Below are 14,920 nucleotides of genomic sequence, written 5' to 3' on the forward strand. Positions count from 1 at the left end.
CTCTCTACTCCCGCTCCCAACGTTCTCCCCACCTGCTCCCAGAACTGTGGTTGCTGTTGCGCGTAAGCACGGAGACAAGCGCGGCAGCTGCTGCAATGCTTTTGCGGGGGGGGGTCACGCCTAAACGTCGACCAGCGGGCATTGTGGCGTCGCCCACGTAGGGCGCGCCAGAGGGCATTACCGAAACGTCGCTGACGTCGCCTATCTCGCCTCCCGCACCCCTGCCGTGAGCTCTCAGCCACCCCTCGACGCGGCGTCTAGCAGCAGCAGCAGTGCAAAAGTCGAAGGAAGGGGCAAAGAAAGCTTCCCTTTCAAAGAGATGCAAAGGACGCAGAAGACAAAGGACGCAATACCCCGCAGCGCGGTATGTGCAAGCGCTGGGCGGCGTGTAAGCTGCACTGTGTCGAGACCCCAAGGCGCGGCTTTCTTGACCCTGGACGGCTCATTCGTGGTGATCAATATTTGCAGGTTTGACAGATTACCATCGTTTTCATTCAAGCCTGCCTTGAATGTGTTCAACTTAAATATAAAGTTTAATTCCCGTTTCCGTGATCCGGTAAACCCATCTTGCAATAAAATTACGTTAGATGTGCCAAAATCGTCGCTGTTTTTGTTTGCATGTCGGGATATTGGAAGGTTTGGTTCGGGAAGATTTGGTTTGCCCGATGATTGTTCAATCGAATGCAGAAAGGGGTCTCAGTTTGGTCAATATCCTTTTTATTGCATACGCCGCGTTCCAAGAGACGTACGCATTAGAGGAGTCGCGGGTGAGGTTGCCGCGAATAGTATAGATAAATTTTCAGTTTCCCACGCACTGTGGGAATCGACGTAAGCGAAGCTTTCTACGTTGTTTGCTTTGATTGACGATAATTGGCGGTGCTGTTGACGGCGAATGTGCATTTTTTTAGCATTTAGTTCAATACAAGAGTCCTGAGTTGATGTTGAACGTTGCCTTGCGTCCACAACTGCTGTTAGTCTGCGTAGTACACAGAACACACAGGGATAATTGTTTGCTTGAGGCGTTGTTGTGCGCCACTGATAATCTCTGAGAGGGTTGAACATTATCATTGCCTCACATGACACATCGCATTGTGGCAGAAGCGTTAAACTTTAATAGACTTGCCATAGTCAAAACCGCGATCGGGTTATGAGGCGCACTAGAGTAGCGGACTCCGCGTCAGCTTTGACACCCTGGTGTTCTTTAACGTGCATCTAAATCTAAGTGCACTAGCGTTCTTGTATGTCACTCCCGTCGAAATGCGGCTGCTACCGTCGGAATTGAACCCGCCTCCTCGAGCAATGTCATAGCTGTCAAGCTACCGCGACCGACACAGAAGTGTTGATCTGACGTGGGACCGCTTCCGTGGTGTCGCATAGGCCTTACGGTGTTTTAATGCGCCTTTGCGTCTGGATGGCCAGCGTCAGTTGCTCGCTTGACAATTTTGCATGGTGTTTATTTTTCAGAAATAGCAGAAGAGTATCATGCTGTACCTTCAGTTTGCCCGCAATCGCCGTTTTCTTGCCTTCTCACGTCGTCTTTTCACTCTCCCGCTCTCTCCCCCTGTATGGGAACGGTGAGAGGGGTAAAGCTGTTATTCACTCGTTTCACGACTGCGTCGGTTCTACCAACGCCACCTTTTCAACCCATTCTCCACCCCCCCCCCCCTCATCTCTACAGTTCTATCTACGTCTCCTCTGGACTTGCACGTGAGTGGAGCCTACTAAACGGCACACCCCGGAAGGAAATGTTCCTGCCCCCGGGACCCCTCGTAAGAGCCTCTGAGGATGGTTTCGCGGTCATGCAAAGGCGCTAGCGACGTCGCGGGAAGCACCCGTCGTTCCAAAAGATTATATCCTTCCTACTTGTACAGCTGCCTCCTGTCTGGAGAACAACCATCTCCAGGACTCTACACGCTGTGCCATCTACGCACGTCGTGAGCTACTGCAAGCCGAGGTCAACGTGGCTGACCTGACGGGAGGGCCCATGGAGTGATGTGCCGTGAGCATCAGGCTCCAAGGGGCGCATGGATACAACAGTGGCTTCCATCTACGTGCATCCCTGCCAACAATGGGACCCTTCAATCCTCCTGCAGCTGTCCACACTTCTCGGCCGCGACTTCCTAGCTCCTTTGCGGCGACATGAACGCGCATCATACTGCCTCGGGAAGCTGCAGATGCTGCAAACGAGGAAAGGACTTGGTGGAGGTGTTCTGCAGATTGGGCCTGTAAGTGCTGAACACCGGGTCATTCATCTATGTCTGAAAGGCAGCGCACACGACATGTACGGCAGTCGATGTCAGCCTGTAGACAGAGGGAACCAACTACAGCTGGACTACGCAGTGAGACTCCTGGGGCTCAGGTCACCTGCCGATCTCCATCACCCTGGTAGGAGGGAAGCGAACTCGTACCAGGAAATTCAGCACAGTTTACTGGGGAGCCTTCAGGAAACAACTCGCCTGCATACCAGAGAAGAAGGACTTCATCCCATGCGTGGCAGTGGCAGCTCAAGCGGCAACCACCCACTCGCTCATGCCCGAAGACCAACCGGCGCTTGAACATCTGAACCTCTATGCTGCCAGACGCCGAGCTGAAAGACAAGCGTTGAAAACACGGCTGTCAGAACGTCGCACCGAGTACAACCGCACCGATGCTGCCTGTCGGCGACACGCCAACCGCCGACAATGACAGAGCTGGCAGGGGATCTGAAACTCGTTCAGCCTAGCCAATGGTGGTCCACGAACATGGAGGCTCCTGCGGTCCCTGCTATCTGGCCCAGGGGTACGTCAATCAGTACTCTCAGTGGCCATATGCCTAGGCATCAGCGAAGCATCCCTGGCAGAGCTCCTGGCGGACCGATTCACAGCCCTCCGAGCCACACAACCAGCCGTTGCATTGTATCACCCATTCCGAAGGCAGCCTAGTGGCTTCCATCCAGCCATGGCATCCAGCCAGATTGGTGCCCTCTGGCACGACTCTCTCCGGGAGCACAAGTTGGCATCAACATTGGCGAAACCCAAGGGCCGCAGTACACCAGGTGCTGATGGCATCACATTCCAGATGCTACGGAACCTGGACAAGCGGGCCCGGCGCCAGCTCCTGGAGGCCCAGAATGACGTCTGGCAGACCGGCTCGCTACCGGAGACTTGACTGACTGCGGTGCTGTTACCCATCAGAAAGCCTGGGCGAACAACCACGGCCATCACCTCCTACAGGTCGGTATCACTGACCTCAGCACCCTGCAAGCTGATGGAGACCATTGATCTAGGACGGCTAAACTGGGCTGCAGGAACGGTGGGATTCCTGCTGGAGCAACAGGCAAGCTTCCGTCGCCACCGATACACAGCCGACCCGATCGCAGACATGATCTCCCCTCTGGAGGCAGCAAGAAGCAACGGGGAAGTGGCCCTCCTCATCCTGCTGGATGTCCAGAGCACGTTCGATGGACTGCCACACGAGGTCATCGAGAATGCACTGGATAAACTCGGCATCGTTGGCTGCCTTCGGCAGTTCATCAGCTCATTGTTAACGGGACGGGCACTTCGGGTAAGAGTCGGCCGGACCCTGAGTACCCCCCGCAAGATGGCAATTGGCATCCCCCAGGGCTCCGTCCTTAGTCCATTTCTATTCAACGTGGCACTGGCTGGAGTTCTTGCAGCCATCCCAGCAGAGCCAAGGTTCTCGACGCAGTGCCCGGTGGGTGCAGATGACTTGACCCCAGATGCACCCTAGATGTACCTGCACGCCATCCGGTCATCCCTGCAACGATCCCGGAATGCAGAAGCTGCGTACTTACGGAACATCGGGCTTCTTGTCTCCCCCACAAAGACTGCTCATCCTGCTCATCAATCCGGCAGCTGTTGCTAGCGTCACTGTCTGAAGACTGGTGCTGGAAGGCATACCTATCCCATGTGCAAAGGAGGTCACGTATCTGGAGCTCGAGGTGGACCACCGTGTTACACTGCCAATGCAGCCACCATCAAGGCACGCAGGGTGAGAACAGACGTCAGCTGGCTACTCCAGCTAGGAAAAGGCTGCGCATCCAGATGGGCATACGTCTGTACCATGCTGCCGCTACCTCTGTGTTCCTGTATGGACTGCTTCTGACGAACCCAATGCCGACCCACAAGAAAATACTTGCACCGGAACATAGGACAGCCATACGAACATTTCTAGGATTTCCACGTACGCCATTCACCTGTGGCTGCTACACTGGCGGAGCCCCCAGCCTCGCCTCTCTTGTTGCTTATGCTGCGGCAGGGGCTGCTCGACATAGACCGCCTGTACCGTCCTCCGGATAGGGATGCCCTGGTGCCTAGACTGCGGAGTCGTCCCTCTTTCCGGATGGGTAGCATCTGCGCACTATACGACGTACTAGTAGATCAACCCCCCACAGCAGTGATACCGCCCCCAACCCACCGGCAGCCACTGGAGGTCCATCTCCAGTTGTGGGGGAAGCAAAAGAAAATAACCCCATCATGCGAGCTATAGCAGGCAGCACTGTCCAAGCAGCATGAACCAAGTGGACATCTCCGCATCTTCACGGATGGGTCTCTCCACCTTGCCGGTGGCTCGACGGCAGCAGCCTGCACAGTACTGGCAGCTGGAACGACCCTACAGGGCCGCCTACCGTTTGCTGCGAGCTCCACAGCGGCAGATCTGGCGGGCCTCCACATTGAGGCTGAATTCCTTGTCGAGCACCCACCACAGGTCCCCGTGGCCATCTTAGACTCCCGCCCAGCTCTCCAGGAACTACTAGAACCCGATCGTACAAAAGTCACCATCGCCCTGCTCCTGGCTAAGCTCTCTGCAATCCGGAGGAGTGACATCCCCCTGTCACTGCACTGGCTGCCCTCACACGTAAGGATAGCCGGAAATGAAGAGGCAGCAGCAGCAAAAGCAGCCCACCATGCTCTGGTTGCAGTAACCACTGCTGTAGCCGCATCCGACTACGCACAATACCGGCTACTCCAACTGATGACCGCCGCCCACCCGGACGCGTGAGTGGCTAGCGGCAAGCCACCGCAGCCACTCACCGAGGAGGGACTTACGAGACGAGAGCAGGTACTCCTCCTACGCCTCAGCACACGCAGCGCATGACCTGACGCCCAGAAATTCAGTGTATGGAGCATCGCATCACTTGCCTGTAGGGGATACAGCTCCCCGGAAACCCTGGAACACATCCTGTGCCTCTGTCCAGGACTAGCTTCGCAACCACAGGCGACGACAGCCGCATATAACCGCCTCGGCTTTCCAGCCAACACCGAAGATTTTCTCTTGTCGCAGCACTGCAAGCCTTTCTCGAGCTCGCTGCTGCGGCTGGACTTGCCTCCTTGTAGCCGATCCCTCGGCCCCCTACTCTACTCCTAGCGGTGTCCTGCCATGACATGTTGCTGCCAGCTGATCCTTCCCACAACCTTCTTCCTTCCTGTCATCTCATATCTCCCTCTCTCCCCCTCCCGCTCCCTCACGGAAAGCAGAAAATAGAATCTTTTCTCTTCCCTAAGGATCATCTTATATATATATATATATATATATATATATATATATATATAATAGAAAAGTAATCGCTGCAGTTTGTGCAGTGCTTTTCAGGGGGTTTATGGATAATTACAGCTGTCAGGAGCCTAATGTAGTGACACACAGGGAGGTTCAGAGGGCATTGTGCACACGCCACGCGATGGAAAGGTCGAAACTAGTTTCTCGCGTCGTATCGACGCGGCGTGCGAGGCAACAGCAGCAGCAGTAGCAGCAGCGCGAAAGTCGAAGGAAGAGGCAAAGAAAGCGTGGCTTTAAAATTTCCATCGAACACGCGTGAACTGAATGAAGACCTCGTTCACGAGAGCACTGCTTTGGCACAATGCCCGAACCACGAACGTAGAGAGAGCTCATTCCGGAGTACTTAACCACGGTCGAGTGGTGGGGTTCGGCTATGGACAAACGGGGCGAAGTGCGTCATTCTCCGTAGCACTGTAGTGTTTCGAGAGGCGAAAGTACCCACATGTCTCTCTCGCAACTCACACATGCAGACGGTGCTCGGGCAAATACTAGAACGAATGTCTCCGTGCTTAATGGCTGCTCGGGCATATAGCTCGGGAATGGCTGCTCGAATATCGTCCACGTCACTGAGCATCGAAGACCGTCTACGTAGACGGCCAAGGAGACGGCTGCGAGCCCAAGTAATGAAACGTGTCTGAAAACATCTTGAAAACAATGGCAAGGCGCCTCCGTAACGTGACGTCAAGGAAATATGTAGTCGGTGCGTGGCCTCCGAGATTACGGCGGTACTCGGAGGCCACGGTCGGTGAAAGCTCAACAGGCAGACTTCCGCATTCTTTCCGCGTCACAGCTTTCCTTGGCGGCCAGCCTTCGCGAGATCAAAAGATCAAGAAGCGCGTGTAGCGTGCTCCGGGTTCATATGCACATTTTGAGCATCTGCACGCGATATAATTTAGTGCAGTAAACTGAAATGGTTACATGAAACGCGCCATTCATTTTACAGGCCACAAGCAAGGCGGCCGCGGAGTACATGCGTTCATTGAAATGGCTCTTTGACGCGCAAACCCTAGCTTTGGCAGCGGTGCATCGTTCTATACGCGCGGGTTCCTGTGACATTCCTTGTGTGAAAGGCGTGGCATTCCCCGAGTGCCACGCTAAGGAATTTTCCTCACTTGGTGCGTGCTCGCGACATCGTTAAACATCGGTTGTCCCGACAGCGACGCCATCTTCTTCTTCTTTTTTTTTTTTTGTGAGCTCGGATCTTTCCGTGCGTTCACTTTTTCTTCGTGATGACGGCAAAATTTCGTGAGGGGCTTTCACGAGACTAAGCATTATATTTGTTGCTTAAAATTTCAGAGAATTTTAAAAAGCTCGTTTGTTGCAGATAGCACAATTATAATCATCGAGCTAAATTACTTAATGACGTGGATATTACTCGAACAAGAATTTGAAATACATTATTGACGGATTAGCAATTTAGGACCGAAACGATTTTTAAAACGATTTACATTAAGACGCGTATTTCAATTTTCGATTTGGAGCCTGTGTGTTCACAAAGCAGAATGAATGACAGGGCTGGCACCGGTTTGACGACGTGCAATCGCAAAGTGTTCAACCAAACGGAATGTCGTCGATTACGAGTTATTTCCCTTCGCAGTCGCTGGCCTCACGGTCGGTTTGCTTCGTACGCTTGTGCCGTGTTTACTCGAAAATAGGCCGAACACGAATATTGTCAGCCCTTACAATTGAACTCGCTCAGAAATAAAAAATATATAGTTCAAACGAAGGTCAGCACATATCTTTTCAGAAGAACGAAATACTTTGAACACCTTTACTTGCCTAGGCTGCTAATCCTCGGTAGTCGATGCCGCGGGCTGCGTCCCCGTGGGAACTGGGTGGGACACTTCGGAAATTATTATTTCGAGAGTGTCGTAGCCCTTGGAATTTCTTCCAAGTGGATGTGTCTTGTGAGCTCACCCACTATAATATTCGTAGACACAAATATGTGCCGTAACGTGCGGAATTGAAAATTAATTAGTGTAGTTATCTTACCTATTCGATTGAGCATTTTGATTTCTCGTAGAAATAATGTATACCTTATCGTGTAATTTAGTTTAAGGGTTAGAATTTTACTATTTGCCATAGGCAATTTTAAAAATGTGGCGCAGCTAAGATATTTGGCGCTGTAGTATCTGAGGAGACTGGCTTCTGATATAGCCCGTGGTGACAATGTGGCTGTTCGCGTCGTTGCTTCGGCACGATGCTGGTGCGCAAACTCACCGAAGTGCTTAGCCATCGTCATTCACCACGTCGAAGGCAATGCAAGCTAGCATGGTCGATGATTGGAGATTCAGCATCGGGAGCGAACAGCTCAAGAGGCGGACAAAAGAACGTAGACAATCAAGCACGCGCGAGTTCTTTATTCTACCAGAATAAAGAGACTGCCTGAGAATAAAACCACGCGTATCCTTCGTCTTGTTCTTAAATGAACAGCGTTGCAAGTGAATGAAGCAAGTAGCTGAAAGTTCCAGTTGTCCGAGTACGACATCTTGCATCGGCGTGACGGCATGTAGCTGTCGTTATTGATAACAGCTGTGGCCGTCTGTCACCGCGCATATCGCTCACTCGCAGCTGGTGCGGTCTTCCATGTTCACGTTGCGTGGGATGAGCACCAGTTGACAGATGTTGCGCAGAGATAAGCAGCGCACATGTATCGGCCGCTCGACTGGAACGCGCCACGGTTCCGACGAGGAGAGCAGAGCAAACTCTCCCATCTGTGGAAGCTTAGCGGGACGTCCCGCTAGGAACACAGGGCGCAGACTATATCTCGTGATGCATGTGCCCTGTTTGTCTAATTCGTGAAAACTGCGACGTCGGATACCGTTGGTGCTATAGAAATGTGTACTTTCACGGTCGATAAGATAAGACGAAGTGGATAAAAATACCACCTCCAGGTTTTAAACAAGATGGAGATTCACAGGAGGATGGGAATCTTTATCAGCTGTGGACGAACAAGCGATCGTTCCGCCTATATGGACTTGTCTTCGTCAGTGCTAAGCCCATGTAGTCGAAACGTTTCCTCCATTCTCTTCCACTATCGATTACCTTCTATATAGTTTTAGTTTTTCACATGTTCTTTTTTCGCTAGGCTTCGAAGTGCTGCAGTAACGAGCAGTTCAAGGTCAGTACCGCTGCTAACACTTGTGCGAGAAGCGGATTGGCAACTTCTTTGAGTACAGGTATATCTGTCCTCAAAAAAGCCCGGAGAGGCAGGTGAACCTATTCGCGAAGCTCTGGTTCTCGAGGAAAGATTGAATGCTTTCATGGTTCCACACAATATATTTCACTTCACCTGCGGTTTGCTTGATGGTGATGGTGGACGCGGATTGACTTCGACGTCGTATGCGTTTCTCTGACGCACTCCATCGAAAATCGGCCGCTGCAAACTGGGACGGCTTGCACGAACATTTACTAACGAAAATAATAACGAATTTAAGAACGCGTTCTTATAGGGACTAGGCGTTGTCTATGGAAGATTTATGAACGCGTTCTGAAATTCTTTGTTATATTCGTTAGTAAATGTTCGTGAAACCCGCCAGAGGAATCGAATCCGAGATGTGCAGCTCGGGAATAAATGTCATAGCCACCCAAGCCACTGCGGAGAATTAAGGGACTGAATTACTGCACTAAAATGTACGTGCACAGAGTTTCGGGGACCTCGAAAAGAAGAATGCTCCTTGCCGCGAAATTCAGATTCACATGTTTATAGTTATGATTTTTCCACTTTGTAAGGTTGCAAAACTAACTTCAAAGGAACTGTTTCTTGGCCTATAGTTGATATTTGCTGAAAGACATGTTTGCCACAAATAAGACACATATAGCCGCCTGTGCTGTCCTCCATGTGTCTTCCTTTTTGTGTGTGCCTAGCTGTTTTGCGCAAATGTTTTAAAGCGAAAGCCTTAAGGCCGCCCCACATTCAGCCTTCTTACCGGCGTTTCCTGGCGCCGCGTGTCTCGGCATCGTCGCGTGGACGTCGCCCGAGAGAGCGCCCCTGGCGGCGCGAGCGGCACGCGGACTGACTGGCCTGCTGAGTGCGCCACCCTCGGCGCCGAGCCACGCCGGGTGACGAAGCGCCAGAAAACGCCGCGAAAACGCTGAATGCGGGGCGGCCTTTAAATCTCTGCGTTTCAAGGCCGTGTTGTGAAGTACAGAAAATATCACGTCGCCCAAGGAAGGCCAGAAGCGAGCCATAGCATGTCCATCCGTGTGTAAGAGATGATTCATTATTAGCAAAGTTAATCAATGATTGCTCAGCGATTAGATTAAGGCGGTTTAGGATGGATGAAGGTAGATTAAAGTCGTTTAAAGAGGATTAATATAAGGTCGACTTAGGAAGATTAGGGTGGATTAGATGGATTAAGGTTGAATAATGTGGATTAAGGTGAATTAAGGTCGATTAAGGTGTATAAAGAAGGATTAAGATGAATTAAGGTGGGTTAACGTGGATTAAAGTAGAATTAGAAGGTTAACGTGGATTAAGGCGAATTGCAGTAGGCTTTGCAAGACTTTCGCCTTCGCGTCTCTTAGGCGATATACAGCTAAGGACACCTGGAGATTTTTTGCTAATACGCTGTAAGCCTCGGTAATTGTTTTAAGCAGGCCATGTTTGCCAGCTTTACTCGCGGACAACTTTCTGTGGCAATCAAGTAAAAACTACGAGGCAAACGCGCGCAGGTAAGAGCGCTTTTGAATATAGCCCCACATTTTAATCCGCGTTCGCTTACGCCGGGGAAGAGAAAACAGGAAACTCCTTGTTTACAACAGCTACATCGACAAAACCCACCACTGAATTTTCAAGTTGACCTATGTTGTGGCTTTTCCCTTCCGCGTCTGGGCAAACACGAAACGGTCGCACATTGAAGCCGCGTCGATTGATCATCGATTCCAAGAAACCAAAAGCGCTGCACGACTACATGGCGCGGTAACACATGTGCAGAAGCTACGCCGTCGTATCTTTCGCTTCATTGCCACGCAAAGTTGCCCACCAATACAGACGCACGTCCTCGCTAGATATGTACGAATACTTCCTTCTTGAATCGTTGTTTGTCACGTTGTCCTCACAAAATATTAGATGGGGAACCTGCTTACTGACGTACCACCGATGGGCGGTGCTCTTTCACTGCTTTTTCGGGGTCATATCTGAGGTTCCTATCATTTTCGCGTTAATATATTTTATGTCCATGGAGAGCTTATTACAGACAACAAGATGAGAAAAAGGTTCACTAGAGGACAATTCTTTGCTTGCTTACTTGATTGATTGATTGATTGATGGCGTGTAGTTCTTTGACTTTCTGTCATTTAACCTCGTGTTGCAAGCGTGCCTGATGAAGTAACTTGGGCAATCCACTCACAGTGGGCTGTTTGCCTTATACAGTGTGTGACATTACCCAGAGTGCCTCACTTCCTTTTAAATACGTAGAACACTTTTGTGGAATAATATTTATAGACAATCACAGATCAGATAGCAAACAGGGCTAGCCGATATTCTAGTTGTTATTAAGAGAAAAAAAAAACAAAGCTGGGGCGGGCCATGTAATGCGTAAGGCAGATAACCGGTGGACCATTAATGTTACAGGATGGATGTCAAGGCAAGTGAAGCGCAGTCTAGGAGGACAGAATATTAGGTAGGGCGATGAAATGCGGAAATTCGTAGGCGCAAGTTGGAATTTGCCAGCGCAAGACTGGGGTAATTGGAGATCGCTGGGAGAGGCCTTCGTCCTGGCAGTGGACAGGAAAATAGGCTGCTGCTGCTGCTGATGATGATTCATATACAAGGCGTTGATCGGGACCTTGTACATTTTATATCCTTATACGCGTCGTCAAGCACGAACTGCTAGACTGCGTTAAGCGTTGTTTGTTCCCAGCTTCACTTTTATCAGCTTCTGAATTTTGGCTGGCCACTTTCTAGAGCACTGGAGGGTGTGAAGGATTTCGGCGCCCAAGTTTCCTTGTGAAGCTGTTTATACAGCCTTTAGCTCATGTGGATAGCCAGAATTATCTGGTTTATAAAATTAATTGAAAATGAAGTTTGCACCCCCATGTGCTCACAAGTAAATACGATTCCATATTGCCTAATGATTAGGAAATATGACATTACATCGCTTATATCGAGTGTGGGTTCTTCATCAGCTTCTCTTCAAATCGCCTTGCCATTTATTCCAGTCCACTGATACATCGGTGCACCTCTCCGTTCACCATTTATCTCTCTTTTTGTATTTTGATCTATGTCTTTGCTTAGATTTGTGGTTTTTATTTGATCCGTATGTACAAAACTGCACGCATTCGTTCTGTTTCTTTTTTTTTCAGCGCTCCTTATCCTCACCTTGAATTTAGCTTTCGTGCTTTAGCATCCATTATCGCGAAGCAACGTTTTTGATTGCCAGCAGGATTACACGTCTGGCCAGTGGTTTGCAGGTGTCAGCAGACAGTGTTCAGCTATTTGCGGCGTGGTCCAACTGCAGACTTAACTTCGACAGCGTGTAAAAATTTCCTGAAATGAGCTGTTGCATTTGGAGCGAGATTGTTGCCAAAGGACCACTTAGTGCAACTTTATGCAGTCGCTCGCTATGTTTTAACTTATCGAGTTGAAGACAGTGTGCACATTCCCTATTATGCGCATCGGTGGTGACGCTTAGGTATAGTTACTTGGCAGATCATAGGTCAGGGTTAAACGCCCTTCAAGCAAAGCAATCGTACGGTCCCGCATCTATTCGAGAGGGCACGCAAGGTCTAGGTCGAGTCAAAGACGGTCAGAATCTTTCCTATCTTTCTTTCCTATTTTTTTTTATTTCTCAGCCAAAGGAACTCTCCTCCCAAGCGTCCCAGCTTCGCCGAATCCATGCGGCGTGGGCCCTGCGAGCCCGCGCGAACTGCGCTGGCACCACGCTCCCACGATTTTACGGAGCCTCATCACGAAAGACCATGGGAAGACAAAAGAGGCGCGCCAACACTCTGCGGGGAACAAAGCGAAGAAAGAAAATGAGAAAGAAAGAGAAAAGAAACACGGGGAAGCGATGCGCGCAGCCAAATACTACGGCGAGACGTGTACATACAAGGCTACAAGGCCGTGAGGCCATTTTAACTCGGGCGCGCAAATGAGCAGATGACAACGATGCGCGTACACGTAATGGCCGCTGGGAGCTCTTCTCAAGCTGCACGCGGTGGTTGGTTGCAGACGAAAAACAGGGAGATCAGCAGCAGGCGGCACGACAACGCTCGGCGGCGCGGGCGTTTGGCATGCAGACGGCTGACCGAGGCGTTCGCGCGCGCTGTGGGGTGGTTGCCTTTTTGCGCGCGCACTTACTTATGAACGTAACTCGCCGTCTCGCGCTTCTTCTTGTTTCTGTGTTTATTGTTTTCTTTGTTCACGGTTTGTGGGAAACGGGCTGAGCGCTGCGTGAGTGAACTTGTTCGCGTCGCGCATGGGCGGCGCTTCGGAGATGGTCCGCCCCAGAGCAGCGTTACGACTGGACGACGCCGTATGGAGCCGGTCCAACCAAACTACCGCTCCATCCTCGAACTGGCGCCTCCAGTAAAGAATACGCAAGCGCTGCGCCATTTGCCCGTCGGGTGCGGTGACGTCCAGCCCCATTCCTGCAGCGCCGGACCAGAAGCACGTACGGCAAGCCATTGAAGATGACCACGTTCTCCGAGATGACGTAATGGGCGTTCCTCGCTGTTCTGGGAAAGGGCAACGAACTGGTCATCCGATGGAGTACAATGAACGTTCTGCGCGATAAATTTCTCGAAAGAGCCCCGCCAGTCTCGGTGTCACGCGCTTCTTGGGAACGCGCGCACATGTAGCGTTCCGTGCTAAGTCGTACAACAGGTGCGCGCATTGACACTGTGCAATACAAGCCGAGCCGACAGGTGCCGTCGAGCGCTTAGGGTTGCAACACGGCGACCTGACAGGAACCGATATGGTCACTTGCAATTGTCCCCACATGTGTGTGTCTCTAATTGGTTTTAAACGTTACTGCACTAAGTGACTGCGCACTCGGTGAAGGTTTGCTACGCGGTGGTTTCCCCCAGAGCGAGTCGTCCCGTCGGTTTTCTCCCCCTCCGTGGCACGGCTGGTGGCGTTGAGAAACCCTGGACGGTCACGTGACTGAGCTACAACTCTTCTGAAGCGACCTTCGCTTGTGATTCGAATGCACATTGTCGGCCGTATACCTCCAGTGTCCTATAGATGTCTTCTGTATGCAAGATGAGTGCTGCGTGTTTTGCTAACGATTACATTGACGACGCAGCGGTCACTGCCGCAGCGAGGCGTGTTAGCTATAAGTCGAGATATGCGTGACACCTCTAGCAATTTTTCGCGCCTGGAATCTGTTACGGTGCTAACACGCAATAAGGCGTTGATCACGAGCAAAGTCTGAAATGCAACGCTTCGAAACAGTGATCAACAGTTGGCAAACAAGTTAAGCAACAGGCTTGAACACGCGTTCAAACAAGCGTTCGACATGGATGTAGGAAAACACGGCCATCGGGCGGAGTATACGGGGTTACCGTTTTTAAGTTTTAGGTCATTTAAAAAAAATCACCTTTTTCAAATATCACAATTCTAGTCGTTGAGCTGCATTATTACTTGCACGATAAATAGAAAACCATATTCAACATATTAACAAAATTACACCAATTAACTTCCTAATTAATTACTTAACGGCACGTACGGCGATTAGCAAATTCTAGCCGTTGAGTTTGCAAGGCGCATCCACTTGGAATGAATTTGCAGAATGAAACCAGTTTTGAGATATGAGCCATCAAACTCGCTGTAAAGGATGCACTGTTGTTCCACGTACTTTTTTACCAAAACGGTATTTTATGCGATGAAGCACGAAAGTAACTGGGACGCGCACGTATATCGTCTCACACATTCGGAAATAATATCTCAAACTGGCGACATCTTGGAGATTCGTTTCAAGCGGATGCAGCAAACTCACCGGCTACAATTCATAATAAATAATAATATGTGCCGAAAAAGTAACAAACTATTAGTGGATTCCCGTTAATTAGTTGAATATGTGTTTAGATTTTCAAATTTTCAGGAATTCCACAAAACTCAAAAATGATTTCAATGTATACGCCTCTAGTACGCGTTCTGTAGAGTGAGCGAACTATCGTGTTGATGTAGAACAGGGCATGTACTCACGAACACTCTCTTAGACTAGAATTTCGCGTATAAGAAGAAATGGGAGCCGGCCGGCCTAAGGCAATGAGTAGCTACGAAGGAAAAGCTTTGTGAATGCGACCATGGGTCTTCACTTACATTGACTGAAAATTAATTACGGAGGCGAGGGATGACTCCCTCGTTCCTTGTGGCGACGAAAAGGAAAAAAAACAAACAAAACAACAGCAACCGAAC

The sequence above is a fragment of the Dermacentor variabilis genome, chromosome 9, assembly GCF_050947875.1.
Source record: "Dermacentor variabilis isolate Ectoservices chromosome 9, ASM5094787v1, whole genome shotgun sequence".
Lineage (NCBI taxonomy): Eukaryota > Metazoa > Arthropoda > Arachnida > Ixodida > Ixodidae > Dermacentor > Dermacentor variabilis.